Here is a 17,376-nt window from a genome sequence, read left to right as displayed (position 1 = left end):
TTGGCTGTCAGTGCTAAATTTTGCTGAGTGACTGTGACCCCCAACATTTTCCAAACCAGTATATTTGTTTGTTAGTGGTATAGACAGAGGAGACTCCTGCACTACCTACCTCCCTCTCCTCCCTTTCCTGGAGGTAACCCATCGATCTTACTGTATCTGCAGTTTTTCTGCTTGTAACTGTCACCGATCACACCCACTGGCTGCTGTGAATTCCTCACTGCCTTTAACTACCACTCAAACCGATCCTATGCGATCGATAGGATTTGCAACTACACTTTGTGCAGACATCACTATCAGGATCATTGAAATTCTCCCTAATCTCCCACATCTGACTGGAAGGACACATCACTCAAAGAATGCCCATCTCTGCACCTTAACACTTTACACATCCAGAAACAATCTTACTGCTCTACAAAATGCTGGCCTAGAATAACTTAATACCTATGCTCTATATTTTAAAAATTAATAAAATGAACAGAAGACAAATTAATATGAAACATTCACCTTACTTACTATTGAAGATTGACGAAAATAAAACGGACTTAGATTTATCCTTTAAGAGACTGAAACCCACTGAGCTCATCCCCGGCTGGGTCATTCCGAGATTGACGTGTCTCCCAGGGCACCAGTGAAATGACACTGTTTGTTTTCCTTTACTGCCCATTCGATTTCCAGAGAGGTTTATAACTTCACAGCCTGTCAGCTGGGAGAGGTCACAGATGGATGTCCCCAGCCTCACAACCATCACTAGTGAGCTCTGAGCAGACTTGTAGCTCAGTTTGAGGATCTGGATGTCTGTTTGCTCGTTGACGTGAAAGGTTCATGTTCAGACATGTTGTCACTATACTAGGTAACATCTTCAGTGAGCTTCCGTTCAAAGCTATTTCTGTAATCCCCCTCCCGCCTCAGAAATTACATATCAGTGGTATAAGATGTTTAGGAAAACACATCTATTTCACTAATGTCATTAAGAGAAGGAAAATGCCATCCTTACCTGATCTGGCCAACGCATGACTCCAGACCCACTGCAATGCGGTTGATTCTCACTGCCGTCTGGGTAATTAGGGATGGGCAATGAATGCTAGCCTGGTCAGTGATAACAACATCCTCTAGATGAATACACACAAGGAAAACTGAAATCACAGAGGAGAGGTTTTTTTGACAAGTTGTAACAGGTTTTCCAATAAACAAAAAGTCACCCTGATTAATGGCACTATAGATGTTTAAACAATCAGAGGGAATTGAGGAACAAATGTACAGAGTGACCTCAGATGTACGTAAGGATGACAAGTTTGTAATAGTTGGGGATTTAATTTTCCAAACACTGACTGGGACCACCATAGTGTGAAAAATTTAGTTGGTGAAGAGTTTGTAAAATGAGTTCAAGAATATTTTCTTTATCGGTGTGCAAATGTTCCCATCAGAGAAGGAGCATATCTGGCCTTTTCGCGGGTAAGCAGACTGACCAAGTAATTGAAGTGAGAGTAGGCGAACATTTTGGGTGGGAGAAAATTGTTGGCTCCTTATAGATGTGTACAAAATCATGAAGCGTCTCGGTAATGTGAATAGCAAGTGTCCTTTCCAGGAGGGGTGCGATTCAAGAATGGACTACATAATTTTACAGGTGAGGGGAGAAAAGGCTTTTAAAAAGACATGTGGTATTTTTGTTTATTTTTACACAGAATTGTTTAATGTGTCAAATGAACTTCCAGAGAAGTGGTAGCTGTGAATACAATTCCAATTGCTGGGCAGAACGGTAACTCAGTGGTCAGCACTGCTGTATCATAGCGTCGGGGACTCGGGTTCAATTCCAGCCTCCAGTGACTGCCTGTATGGGCTTTGCGCTTTCTCAGTGTCTGCGTGTGTTTCCTCTTACAAGGCAATTCGACATGCTAAATTTCCCATACTGCTCAGGGATGTATAGGTTGGGTGAATTAGTGAGAGGTAAATGCAGGGGAATGGTTCTGGATGGACTTGTTTGGCAAATATCCAGTTTCCACACTGTAGGGATTCTATGAGAAAGTCATTTGGACCGGTACAACGTAAGAAATGTGAATCAAGGGGAGGCAGGTGAGATTATCTCAATTTGGAATTATTTTAGACATGGATTGTTTGGACAACAGGGTCTGTTTCTGTGATGTGTAACATTACGACTCTAATTATCGCTATCTCTAAATTCCTTCATCCTTACAACTCTCCCTATCAGTGTTACAGCCTCATACCTCTTCCTTATCTCTACAATTCTTCTCCAAACTCGGAACCCTTCATAACTCTAATCCCCTCCTGTACTTCAAAGTACTGGTTTATGTGTTTTTATTTATTTCCAGCATTGAGACATTGGGGAATCAGAGGTTTGGAGAAATTGAGATTGTTCACCTTGTAGCAAAGGCCCATTTATATTTCTCACTTGATGACGGTCCTTTCGGATTCCTGTGCAGAACTCCAGAATTTCCTCCTAAATTTCTCTGTCTCATTTTCCTCCAAAAAGCATTGACCAATCATGTGTCATCTATTCTCATATCAGCTTTTCTGACCTGGTTTCAAATGTGGCCTATCATATTCCTGTATTATTTATCTAGATGTTTGCAACACAGAAAACAGGTCTATCGTCCATTGAGTCTGTGCCAGTAATTAAAACTATCATCCAACTATCCTTATACATTTTCCAGTACTTGATCCATAATGGTATCGGTCTTGGTATCACAAGCGTGCTCCTAAAACCGTCTTAAATGCTATTGGGATTTCTGTGTCTCCTGCCCTTCCAGACAGTGAGGTTTAGTGCAACTGTTGCTCTATGATGACATCACCCACAGGAACACAGAGCAGCTGGGTCTGTGCAAACCAGAGATCGCCCACAAATTGGGAAGGATGGCAGGATCCCTAAGAGGAGACACAGGAGATTTACCAGGATGGTTCAAAGAATGGGAGATATTAGTTGTGTGTTTTGGATTTTTTTTTTACATTATTCAAGGGTATGATATAGGTGTTGCTGATCCACAGAGAATATTGTATAGCAATGGATGGACTCTCCTTCTCAACCTCTCCCCTTGCGTGGGCTTGGATAACCTTCAGGTTAAACCACCACCAGATATCACTCCCTAATGAGACAGCACCCTAATTTCTCATAGGGGAATGGCAACTTGAGCTTTGACACAGTGATGCCACTCTGAATCAGGGGTGGAGAGAGGAAACGATGAAGGTGGGACACCACTAAGGCACAGTGCTTTATCCTGGAAAATGTTCACTGTTTAAAATATGTTTGTGGGCCACACTGATGCGGGTGAGTGGAGAATCTTCCAACATAATCCTGATGTGTACCTTTAAGATAGCAAATAGACATTGGGGAATCACGGGTTTGTAAGAACTGAGATTGTTCGCCTTGGAACAAAGGAAATTGAAGGGAGATGTGATAGAGGAGCTTAAAAAAGATATACATTGGGATGATAAACCCTACGCTCATCAGCTCATCATAAAAGGATTACAGGACACACATTGAAGATTTGGGGAGATCTACTGAGAGAATGGGGTGATTCAAAGGAGAACTTTTATGCAACAAATGGAATTGAGCTGGAACACAGTACTCACACATAATGCAAATATCCAGGTCCTACTGAATTCAGAAATTCTGTCAGAGTTTTTTCATTACAATTACTGAGATTACCAACTCAATCTCCACCTGTAATATCCTGTATTACAAGTTTATAAAATCCATCACTGTCAGTTCATGTTAGAAATTCACACCATCCCCTCCCCCTGGCCCACGATGACTGCACACATTACCCGTTGGGGAGTGGGGAGGTCAGCAGTCAATTCAGGGGGAAATCTATGTGGGTTTCTCTGAGTTTCCAACTTGGGACTTGATGGGACTGAACAGAGCAGATCTTTGACACATGGGAACAATGTTCCAAGAGTCAGTGAGATATGAATAGCAGGATGTGCTATGTTCTCTTTCCTTCCATGGTGTGGCTGTGCCTCATCAATAAGACATGGGGTGAGAAAGGCTCATATAGCTTGATGGGCAAGTTGTCTCCATTCTGACCAATGGGCAGCAAGCTCCTCCCAGTCGTTGAAAACAATATCCCTAGAAATATAGCAGCTGTGCATGCTTCCCACTGCCCAGTACTCCCAGTAAATGTTTGGAAGATTGGGAGGGGGGTGAGGGGAGTGGTGAGAGGAGTCGGGGGTAGGGGCTGCGTGAGGGGCGTGGGGGAGACTTCTGGAAAAGACATAACTGTAAAGTTATAAGAGGATTGTGAAGGCAGAGAGATGCACAGGAGAAGGGGGCAACAAGTTGTCAGATGGAGTATAATTTGGGAAAATGGGAAGTTGGTCAATTTGGAGGAGATAATAAAAGAGCAGACTGCTATTTAATTGGTGGAAACTGTCGAAAGCAGCAGCACATAGGGACCAGGGGTTAATTGTGCAGGAAACACAGAAAGCTAGCACACAGTTACAACAAGTCATCAGGAAGGGGAATGGAATATTTTGTTTCTCGGGTTTTGAGTATTACAGTTTGGTGTATATATTAGAGAGTAATGTGAGGAGCTGCTGGTGAGACCACCATATCTGGAGTAATGCGAGCAGTTTTAGTCCTTTTATATAAGGAAATTTGTCACTTTATTGGAGGCATTTCAGGGAACATTGACAAGGATGATCTCTGGTTTGGACACATTATCGTTTCAATAAAGTTCGAACAGGTTAGGACTCTACTCACTGGATTTTGTAGAATAAGAGATGATCGCATTGAAAGATATGAGGTTCTTAAGGGGTTTGACAGAATAAATACTCAGAGGATGTGTCTGAGAGTAAATACAGAGAGTGGAGTCTGAAACCAGATTCTGATGAAGATTCGTCAAGTTTACGGCAACACCGACACAGGGATGGGGTTTCAGTAGCAATGGAGCCTGGTTAAGGAGAAGACAAGCAACATTTTAGAGATTTGAATTCCTATGGTTGTGTATATGTCTGATCAGAAGGTCACTTTCAGGCCAGTTATAAGAACAATATTTTGAACAGCATTATTCTGCCTCAGACAGTGGGATGGAGGGGCTCAGCAGTAAGGGAAAGGAATTTGAAATAGCAACAGAAGGCAATGGGTTTAACCATTGAAATGTTTCATTGGAAGAAATTGCAGCTAATCGAGTAGTGGCAGCGTGGTAAGCAGTTTGATCACTGAATAACAGTGGAGCAAGGAGAGGGATGACGGGGAGGGAGAGCTGCGCATTGTCAGCGTACATATGAAAGCTCGCACAGTGCTTTTGGACGATGTCACCTCTGGAGACGGAGCAGGATTTTCCCAACATCTGTGAGGTCAAATATTCGGTTTTAGCAAAATGGGTGAGAAGGACATAACCAGAAGAGACAGAGAGACAGAACACCGAAAAATATCTGTGAATTTGCAAGTAGAAGGAGGAGACAGAGAGTATGAATGTCTGGAGTTTAGTGAGACCAGAGTAAAAGCTCTGGTAAATTAGCTCTGGTCAGGCTTGACAAGAGACTTGAGGCAGATGCAAGTTTTGGAATAAAATGAGGAATATCACGTGAGACAGTTTGGCTGCTGATCGGATTTTCTCAATCTTAGTGACAGAGAAACTCCATGTGCACCTTGCTTTTGTTGTTCGAGGGTGGACCATGGAGACAGGATGATGGACAGTGTTTTACAAAGAAACAAAACTAGGGTTAGTGATATTTAGAAATGAGTGAACAAACCTGACATATGTAACTTTTATTCAGAATTTAAAATGTACAACTGAAAGCAGAGTTCGATCCCACCTTAGCAGATGGCAGAATCTAAATTCAATAGAAAATCAACAACAAGAACGAATCTACTGGTTGCCATGGAACCATTGCCAATGGCAGAAAAAATCCATAACGCCCTTCAGGGTAAGAAACCTGCAAACCTGACAGTGACCCAGCAAGCCACTCATTGTATCATCACTGCAAAATTTCTCGAAAGGACTGAAATTGGATGGGCCATGTGACATCTATCAAGGCACGAGAATATACAACCACAGAATCAGCCCTCTCAACCTTGCAACATCCTCCTCACTAACATCTAGGGGCTTGTGCCAAAATGTAGAGAGCTATCTGACAGACTTGTCAAGGAACAGCATGACATTGCCATCAACACAGAATCATACCTTAGAGACAATGGTCAGTCAGCATCCACAGATATGTCCTGCCCCACCAGCAGCACAGACGAGGCAGAGGTGGCTTCACAATGGTGTACAGACAGGGAGGATTTGCCTCGGGAGTACGCAGCATTAACTAAGCGTACCAGGAAGTCTCATGGTTCCTGCTGATTACCACGTATCATCCAACATTGGATGTTGAATCAGTTCTCAATGTTGAATACTTGGAGGAAGCACTGAGGGTATAAATGGTGTCAATCATACTCTGGGTACAGGATTTCAATGTATACCATCAAGAGTAGCACAGCAACAGAGTTACTGACTGAGCTGGTTGAGTCCGAACCAACATAGCTGCTCAGCAGGGTTTGCAGCGGGTGGTGAGGGAACCAACAAGAGGGAAAAACATACTTGATCTCATTGTAATTAATTGACCAGCTGCAGATACATCTGTCCATGACAGTATCGGTAAGAGCGACCATTACACAGTATTTTTGGAGAAAAAGCTTTGCTTTAAAGTTGAGAGTACACTTCATTGTGTTGAGAGGCACTATCACCGCTCCAAAAGGGACAGACTTCAAGCAGATGTAGAAACTCAAAACTGGGCATCTATGAGGCACTATGGGACAACAACAGAAGCAGAATTGTACTCCAGTACAATGTGAAATCTCTTGGCCTGGCATATCCTACACTCAACCATTCCCATCAAACCAGGGGTCAACTCTGGTTCAATGGAGAGTGCAGGAGATGAAAATGTGTTGCTGGAAAAGCGCAGCAGGTCAGGCAGCATCCAAGGAACAGGAAATTCGACGTTTCGGGCATGAGCCCTTAATCAGGAATGATGATGAAGGGCTTATGCCCGAAACGTTGAATTTCCTGTTTCTTGGATGCTGCCTGACCTGCTGCGCTTTTCCAGCAACACATTTTCAGCTCTGATACTCCAGCATCTGCAGACCTCACTTTCTCTTCGAAGAGTGCAGGAGGGCATTCCAGGAGCTGCACCAGGCATACCTAAAAATGAGTTGCCAACCTGATTCAGCTACTAAACCTGCATACCAAACATCACAAGCAACACCAAATCGAACTAAGTGATCCCACAACCAATAGATCAGATCTGTGCTCTGCCACACCCAGTCGTGAATTTTGGTGGACAACTATACAGCTCACTGGAGGAAACATTACAGATATCACCACCTTCACTAAGGGCGGGGTCTCACACATCCACGGAAATGATATATTTGCAGCAATCTTCAGCCCGACATGGCAAGTGGATCATCCATCTCAGCGTTCTGCAGTGGTCACTAACATCACACATGTGAGATTTCAACCAAATCGATTCAGTTAAAATAATATCAAGAAATGGAAAAATAGTGTAATAGCTATGGGTCCTACCAACATTCAGGCTGATGGTTTGTCCTCCAGAACTTTCCACCCAACAAGCCAAGTACCGCTCCAGCACTGGCATCGACTGACAATGTAGAACACTGTCTAGGTATGTTCAATACAAAAAAACACAGGGCACAACCAACACACACTCAAATTCCCTACATCAGTCCACACTCGATCAGCAGAAAAGTGATGGGAGGTGTCACCCACAGTGCTCTCAGGCAGCAGCTGCTCAGCAATAACCTGCTCAGTCATACTTAGCTTGGGTTCTGCTATGACCAGACAGCCCCTGAGCTTGTTAGAGACTTGATTCAGAAACTGACAAAACAGCTGAATCCCAGAGGTGAGGTTTACAGCCCAGTCCCATTCCAAAACCCCTATTTCTACATCAGTGACATCATCCAAACCCCACCCCAGTCTCTGCACATTTGCTGAATATCTCACCCATCCCTGTACTATGTCAGGATTTCATTATCCAAATACACTCCTGGCCAGCCTCCCACATTCAACTTACGTGTAATTTCAGGCAATGGACAGCAGTGGACAATTCATTTTCAAAAGGTCTGTGAAAGTAACAGTAAACAACCCCAAGACCCTGTGTCCAAAACTAACTCCCCTTCATTCTCCACCAAGGACATGCAAATCCAAGGTATATGATGCTGTAAAACCTCACAGCCCATACCGACAACATTTCCCTCCCTCTTCCTGCTGTCTCTCTTTCCTTTACATTGCCCCACACAATCACACATTCCCAATGCCTTGCTCGCAACAACACTGCACGGCCCACGAGACTGATCACGTAATTAAGAGTGACCCTGCCCCTCATTCACTCCAATTGGTTAGAGGACCAACCGGCATTGCCCGGTCCTCCTGCTCGTCCCCATCTTCTTATTGGTCCTGCGCTGACATCAATCACTGGTGGCCCATTGTGGGCTGGAGCATGCTCAGTGCTTGCTGCTTTTGCTGCTGTTCATCAGGTATAAGAGAGAGTGTTCATTCCTGTTTCTCCTAATATCAGACAATAACAATTACTACCTGCATTGTATGGAGCCTTTCAACATGACACATCTCCTAACGTGCTTCACGGATGATGGAAACATATCTTGAAATTGTTCTCCTTAATCAACATCTTAAGTTAGGATAGAGAGAGTTTAGGGAAGGTATTCCAGAGTTTTGCGTCCTCAGCAGCTCCAATCATGGGATGGTGTCGGTTTGGAACAGCTTACAATGGAGACAGTGAGTGGCCAACCATACGTTCACAATGTCGTGTCTTCGCCCCCTACCCCTACCGCCTTCTTAACACAGCCTGCCATTACACACTAGCGATGGTTAGCCACTAACAGTCTCCATTAACAGTTATTCACTCTCTCCGCCAGATAGTAATCCACTACTTTAACCAACTGTTCTTCTCTCTCTATCCCCACAAAAATTGGAGCTGTAGTGGAGAGCGAAGGTTACATCAGATTACAACAGGACCTTGATCAGATGGCACAATGGGCTGAGAAATGTTTGATTGAGATAAATTCAGATAATTGCGAGGTGCTGCATTTTTGGAAAGCAAATCTTATCAAGAGTTATACAATTAATGGTCAGGTCCTAAGGAGTGTTACAGAATAAAAGAGACTTTGGAATGCAGGTTCATTGCTCCTTGAAAGTTGAGTCACAGGTAGATGGGATAGTGAAGGTGATGTTTGGTCAGAGTATTGAGTACAGGAGTGGGAAGTCATGTTGCGGTGTACAGGACATTGGTTAGGTCACAGTTTGGATTATTGCGTGCAATTCTGGTGTCCTTCCAATCGGAAAGATGTTATGAAACTTGAAAGGGTTCAGAAAAGATTTACAAGGATGTTGCCAGGGTTGGAGGATTTGAACTATAGGGAGAGGCTGAACAGGCTGGGCTGTTTTCCCTGGACCGTCGGAGGCTGAGAGGAGACCTTATAGAGGTTAACAAAATCATGTAGGGTATGCATAGGACAAATAGAGAAAGACTTTAACCTGGGGTCGGGGAATCCAGAATTAGTGGGCATAGGGTTAGGGTGAGAGCCGAAAGACATAAAAGAAACCTAAGGGGCAACTTGTTCATGCTGAGGGTGGTACGTTTATGGAATGACTGCCAGAGGAAGCAGTGGAGGCTAGTATAATTGCAACATTTAAAAGGTATGGGTATATGAATAGGAAGGGTTAGGAGGTACATGGGACAAGTGCTGGCATGTGGGTCTAGAATGGGTTGGGATATTTGGTCGGCATGGACGGGTTGGACTGAAGGGTCTGTTTCGTGCTGTAGGTCCTTTGCCCTTAAATGCATCCCCCACACTACCTTCCGCACATAAACCAACATTTTGTTCCCTCCGTCACATCAGTTCTGAGGAACTATCACCAGATCTGAAACTTCAAATCTGATTTCTCTTCACAGATGATTCGAGTACTGCTGACCTTTTCCAGAAACTCCTGATTGTTGTTTCTGATTTACAACATCCGCACATCTTTTGGTTTTAATTTACCGGGACTTTGTAATTCAGGTCTAGCAACCTTTGTCCCAATCCCTGCTGTGTCTCCCACTCCCTTCACACTCACTGATTCCACACACCCTCGCCCCCCGCCCCCCCCCCCCCCCCCCCCCCCCCCACCACACACACAGTGACACTGACTGTACAGCTCACGGTCACGTATCATCGCTCTGGCCACACCACTCATTCACTCTCATTGGCTGGAGGACCACACACCGACTCTTCACCCATTTGTCCGGTCCCATTGTGAGGTGAGTGACGGGATCCTCCTTCTCTCTGCCCTGGGATGAGCTTCATCATTCAATGAATGTGGCAGTATCACAGAGCACAGGGGCTGCGGCTATTCAGCTCATTGGGGCTGGACTCCCTCCTTCTGGAGATGCTGCAAATATGCCACAATTCGCCACACATTTGTCCACAGCCCTCCAAATTTTTCCTCAATAAGTTAAATTCCAAATCAGTTTGAGAATAACTGCTGAATCTGCATCCAGCTGCCATTCAGACTGTTCCCGATCCTCAGAACTTACTAACTAAAATAATGTTCACATTTTCATTGGTATTATTTGCCAATTACCTGAAAGTCGTTGCTGCAAATTGTCACAATGTTAATAATTTCTCCCTCTGTCTCTCTTTAAATTAAAAATCCTGGAAACAAATCTACTCCTGGTCTAAATCACTGCATAACCTTCTCAGCTCCAAGGAGAATTATCTGACTTTCTGCTAACTCTCCATAAAAGATAAACCTGTCTTAATTTTAAATTCAGTGTCACAGATGTACAGCACAGAAACAGACCCTTCGGTCCCACTCGTGCATGCCAACTAGGAATCCGAATTTAATGGATTCCCATTTGTCAGCGGTTCATCCTTATGCCTCTAAATCCTTCCTCTTCATGTACCCAACCATCTGGTTTTAAATGCTATAATTGTACTAACCTCCACCCCCTTCCTCTGGCATCTCATTCCATATATACACTGCCCTCAAGATGAAAAAGTTGCCCCTCACAACCCTCTTAAATCTTTTCCCTCTCACTTTAAGCCTGTGCCCTCTAGTTTTGGACCCAAAGAACATGGGAAAAAGTCTCTGACTATTTACATTATACATACCCTACATGATTTTATCAACCTTTATAATGTCGCCTCTCAGTCTTTATCTCTCCAGGGAAAATAGTCCCAGCATATTCAACCTTCAACAAATGCTCAAACCATCCAACGCTGGAAAAGTCCTTGCAAATCTTGTCTGAACCCTTTCAAGTTTCACAATATTATTCCGAGAACAGGGAGATTGGAACTTAAAGCAGAATTCCAGAAGGGTCGTAATCAATGTCCTATGCAGGGACAATATGACGTCACAACTTCTGTATTCAATACATTGTCCAACAACGGAGAGCACACCAAACGATGCATTCACTCCCCTGCCAACCTGTAACTAATACTTTCAAGGAACTATGAACCTGCACTTCATGGTTTATTCGTTCAGCAACGCTCCCCAGGACCTTGCCATTAAGTGCACAAATCCTGTCCTGACTTGCCTTTCCAAAATTCAGCACCTCACATTCATCTAAGTTAAACTGTCTACCATTCCACAGCCTATTGGCCCATTGAATCAAGATCCAGTTTCACTCTGAAGTAACCATCTTCACTTTCCACTACACCGCCATTTTAATGTCTTCTGTAAATGTACTAACCTTACTTCATATTCACATCCAAGTCAGCATTGAACCTTGCAGCTCGCCGCTTCTCAGAGGCCTCGAGTCTACAAAGGAACTCTCCATCGCCACCCTCTGTCTCCTACCTTCAATCCAGTTTTGTATCCAAATAGCTATTTCTCCCAGCATTCCATGTTATCTAACCTTGGTAACCAGTCTGCTTTTTGGAACATTGTTCAATGTCGTACTGAAGTCCATATTGACTTCGTCCACAGTCTGCCATCATCAATCGTCTTTATCATTTCTGCAAAAGATTTAATCAAGTTAGTGAGAAAATTTCCCACGCACAAAGCCACGTTGAGACTCGCTAATCATTCCGGGCCTTTCCAAACAGAAGCAAATCCTATTACTCAGATTCCCTTCCAATAACGTGCCTGCCACTGATTTCAGGCTCATTTTTCTCTTGATCTCCCGCTTCTCCTTACCACCGTTTTAAAGAATAATGGCACCCGTCTTCCAGCACTTCACCTGTTGCTATCAATGATACAATTATCTCAAGGAGGGGCCCATCAATCACCTCCCGAGGTTTCCACAACTATCTGGGATAAACCTGATCAGGTCCCAGCGATTTATGCACAGTGATGCAATTTAAGTTATCCAATACATCCTCCTCTGTAATATTAACGCTTGACAAGCTATCACACTTTATCTTTCCAAACTCTCTAACTTCCACATCATTCTCCAGTGAAGAAATTACATAAATTACTCACATAATATCTCTCCCACCTCATGTGCTTCCACAGACAGCATTGTTGATGTTTAATGGGTCCGACTCACAGCCTGATGATTGTTTTAACCTTGATGCATTTGCATTATTTTTTTGGATTCTCCTTAAGCCATTTCGTGAAGCTATTTCATGTCTCCTTTTTGCTCTCTGAATTACTCTCGAGTATACTCCAGTAAAACCGTGAGTCTGCACTCTCAATTCCCCTGCATCTGCCATATCTACTCCCAGGAGGAGCAATTCGACTCCAGGACATCCCATAATGTTTTTGAATTGAAGGCGATTTCCCTCACACATGATCAACAATATCCTCCAAAGCATATCCTCCACTGCCTGCACCTCCGGCTTTCCCCCACCCCTCCAACGACAATAAGAATGCAACCCCGCAGCCATCACCTTCCACTCAAGTAATCTGCATACACACCATGCTAATATCCAGATAACCTCTGCCATTTCCGCTACCTGCAGCTAGACACTGCCACCAGAGACATATTTCCCTAACTACCTATATCTGCATTCCACAGAGACCATTTCCTCTGTGACTCCTTTGTAAGGTCCACACCTTCCCACAAACCACCCTTTTAAACCGGGCACACACCCTAGCAGCCGCAGGAGATTTAAAATCTGCGCCCATTTCTCACCCATCTCCTATGTCTGAGGCCCGAAAGGATCTTTCCTGCACATCCAAACATCTCGTCCACTGCGTCTGGACACTCTGGACAATTCACCATGACTCATGCGCCAAACCTGCGCAATTTTGGGCTGTGTCTGCAAACTGGAACACTGAAGGCAACCCTCACAGACACTGGGGAGAATGTGCAAACTCCACACAGGCAGTTGCCTGAGGCTGGATTCGAATCCAGGTCCCTGGTGCTGAGGCAGCTGTGCTAACCATTGAGCCACAATACTGTGGGATCTTCAGTGCTGATGTGCTGCCCTACTGACACCTCAGTCACTCACTTTGCCTCATTTCCCAAGAGAAGAGGCGGTGATGTCTTGGTGTTATTTTCGCTAGTCAGTTAATCCAGAGACCCAGATAACAATCTGGGGACCTGGGTTTGAATACCTTCACATCACATGGTGAAATTTCAATTCAATAAAATCTGGAATTAAAAATCGAATGATGACAATGAATCCACTGTGAATTGTTGAAAAAAATCTAATCTCGTTCAGTAATGTCTTTTCGGGAAAGAATCTGCCATTTTTACCTGGTCTGACTTACATGTGATTCCAGAGCCACAGCAACATGGTTGCGTGATAACTTCCCTCTGGGCCAGCCAGTGACACCTTCATTCTGTGAATGAATAAAGAAATAAAAGGTCAAGTTTTGCTCTTTCTCTGGTAGGAAAATCCAAGAAACTGAATTTGAAAATATTCTCGTACACACTGAACAAATACCTTTCCATCCAATCCCTTTATATTTCAGAACTCCGAGGCTAGGTTTGTAAAGTTAAAACTCATTGTCATTAAAACCATATTATTCTTCCAGATAACTGAGATCTCCTCGGAAATTAATTTCTCCATTCCCTGCTGACTTTTGGGGGAGTGTCTATAACACAATTCCAATGAGGTGATTATCCCTTTCTTATTTCTCAGTTCCACTCAAATAGCTTGCCTGGACGTACTCCCAGGAACGTCCTCCCTAAGTCTAGCCGTAATGTTATCCCTAATCAAAACCGCTAGTCCGACATCATTCTGTGCATTGCGCTTGCCTTCCTTGACTGTTTGACTTCTGAATAGTCCGAGACTCAGACATACCTCTTTGATCACTGTCTCTTTTGGTTTACCACTCTCCCTCACTGGTTTAATGCCTTCCGAGTAACACGAGTAAATTTTCCCCTCCAGTACAGGTACAATCCATTCTTCTTATGCAGGTCAATTCTACCCCACAAGAGATTCAAATGATCCAAAAATGTAAATCCTTCTCCACTCCACCACGTCCACAGCCAGTAATACATCTGCTCTATCCTGCTATCCCTGCTCTCACTAAAATGTGGCACCTGGAGTAATCCAGATATTACTATCCTCGAGGACCTACTTTTTAAACCTCCATGTCTCACAGTACTCTGCAGAAACGGCAGTCTGCGCCCCTGACTAGAGATTCCCCGATCACCTGGACCCTGATATACCTCTCAATACAGTAGAGGCAGTCTCAGTACTCGTAACTGGGTTGTCAGTGAGACATTTCGCTGAGTGTCTGTGACCCCCTACATTTTCCAAAACAGTATACTTCATTGAGAGTGGGATAGATAGAGGAGACTCCTGCACTATCTGCCTCCAACTGCTAGCTTTCCTGGAGATAACCTATCTACCTTATTGTATATGCAGTTTTTCTGTTTGAAACTGTCATTGATCACATTCCTGGCTGCTGTGAATTCCTCACCGCCTTATGCGATCGATAGGATTTGCAACCACATTTCGTGCAGATATCACCATCAGGATCATTGAAATTCTCCTAATCTCACACAGCCGACAGCACGGGCACATCACTCAAAGGATGGCCATCTCGCCACTTTAACATTTTACAGACCCAGGAAAAGGCACAGTCTTACTGCTCTCCAAAACACTACTCTAGAATAACTTAATACCTATGCTTTGTATTTTTTTAAATAGTAAAGACAATATAAGCCAAATTAAAATGAGATCCTCACCTGACTCACTATTGTAGATTTACGAATAAAAAAAACCGACAAAGATTTGACTCTTAAGAGACTGAAACCCACTGTGAGTCATTCCGAGAGTGAGGTGTCTCTAAGGGCAGCTGTGAAATGTCACTGTTTGTTTTTATTTTCTGCCCATTAGATTTCCAGAGAGGTTTATAACTTCACAGCCAGTCCGCTGGGAGAGGTCATTGGGGGTTGCCTCCAGCCTCACAACCCTCTCTCATGAGCTCTGAGCAGATTTATAGCTCAGGTTGAGGTTCTGCATGTAGGTTTCCTCGCTGAGATGGAAGGTCCATGTTCAGACATGTCATCACTACACTAGGCAACATCTTCAGTGAGCATCCGGACGAAGCCCTCTCTGTATTCCTCCTCCAGCTTCAGAAATTACATTTCTGTGGCATAATTTTTTAAACTTTGATTAATTTCTTGTTCATTTAATCTCCAAAATGTTAAAAAAAACTTAAAGAAGCAAACAGATTTCTGCCAGCCAGCCTTATGAAGAAGGCTTTGGAGATTACTCAGTTCATTTCCTCAAATTACAAGCAGAGAAGGAGAGCTTTCATTTTTTAACATCACTATAAGAGGAGACGATCACTGAAAAGATATTGTCACCTACTAGTTATCTGGAGACCCAGGTAATGTACTGGGGAGCTGGACCTAAATCCTGGCAATTGAATTCAATAAAGTCTGGAATGAAAAGTCTAATGATAGTCATGAGACCATTGCCGATTGTTTGGAAAACCCACCTGGTTCACTAATGTCCTTTAGGGAGGGAAAATGCCATCCTTACCTGGTCTGGCCTACGCGTAACTCCAGACCCACAGCAATGTGGTTGACTTTCACTGCCATCTGGGTATTTCGGATAGGCAATGAATGCTGGTCTGGTCAGTAATACCCACATTCACTGGATGAATACACAAGGAAAACTGAAATGGTGGAGGACAACTTTTTTTTATGAAAGGTTGTACGAACAGATGTTTTCAAATAAACAGAAAGTCACCTTGTTGGATGGCACTATAGACAGTGCCATAATCAGAGGAAACTTGAAAAACAACGTACAGAGAGATCTCAGGTATGTGGCAGAATAATAAATTGTAATAATAGGGAATTAAATTTTCCAAACATTGACTTGGACTATTATCGTGTGAAAGATTTAGTTGGTGACGAATTTGTTAAATGAGTTCAAGAACATGTTCGTTATCAAAATGTAAATTTTTCTATCAGAGAAGGAGCAAAACCTGACTTTTTCTCGGTTAATAAGGCAGGCTAAGTAACTGAAGTGAGAGCAGGGGAACACTTTGGGTGGAACGAAATTGCTGGCTCCTTGTGGAAATATTTGTATAATCATAAACGGCGGGTGAGATGTCTGATGATTGGAGAGTGGCTAATGTTGTTGCATCTTTGTCTGTGAAGGGATATAAGGAGAAGCCTGGGAATGACAAACCGATGAGTCTGACTTCAGTGATGGGTAATTTGCTGCAGGTAATTCTGAAAGACGGGAATTACATGTATTTGGATAGATATGGAATGATTAGTGATAGTCAGCATGGAAACAGCAGGCGGAAGAGTAATGGTGGAAGGCTGTTTTTTCCGACTGAAGGCTTGTGACCAGCGGTGTTTCCCAGGGATCAGTGCTGAGTCCACTTCTGTTTGCCATTCATATAAATGGTTTCGATGAGAATATGGAAAGCTTGGTTTTGTAAGTTTGTGGGTGACACGAAAAATGATGTTAAACTGGAAACCAACAAAGGTTATGTACGACTCCAAAGAAATCTTGATCAATTGGCTGAATGGCTGAAAAGTGGCAGATGGAGTTTAATCTGAATAAATGCAAGATATTACATTTTCAGAAAACAAACACGGGCAGGAATTACACTCATTAAAATGCAGGTCTTGAGAAGTGATACAGAACAAAGAGACCCAGGCGTTCAGGTCTTTGAAGCATGTGTCACGTATAGACAGGATGGTTCAGCAGGTGTTTAGCACATTTGCATTCATTGCTTAGACCTTTGAGTATAGGAGTTGGGACGTTATATTGAGGCTGTGCAGGATGTTGGGGAGGCCTCTTCTGGAATATTGTGCCCACCTCTGTTTGTGCTATTATACGAAGGTTATCATTAAGTTGGAGTGGATTCAGAAGATTTACCAGGATGGTGATGGTAATTGATGGTTTCAGTTATAAGGAGAGACTGGGACTTATTTTCACTGGAATGAAAGAGGTTGAGGGGTAACATTATTAGAGGTTGATAAAATCATGAGGCG

The sequence above is a fragment of the Hemiscyllium ocellatum genome, chromosome 19 (assembly GCF_020745735.1).
Source record: "Hemiscyllium ocellatum isolate sHemOce1 chromosome 19, sHemOce1.pat.X.cur, whole genome shotgun sequence".
NCBI classification, from domain to species: Eukaryota; Metazoa; Chordata; class Chondrichthyes; order Orectolobiformes; family Hemiscylliidae; genus Hemiscyllium; species Hemiscyllium ocellatum.
The sequence above is the reverse complement of the archived record's forward strand: the minus strand, read 5'-3'. Positions refer to the sequence as shown.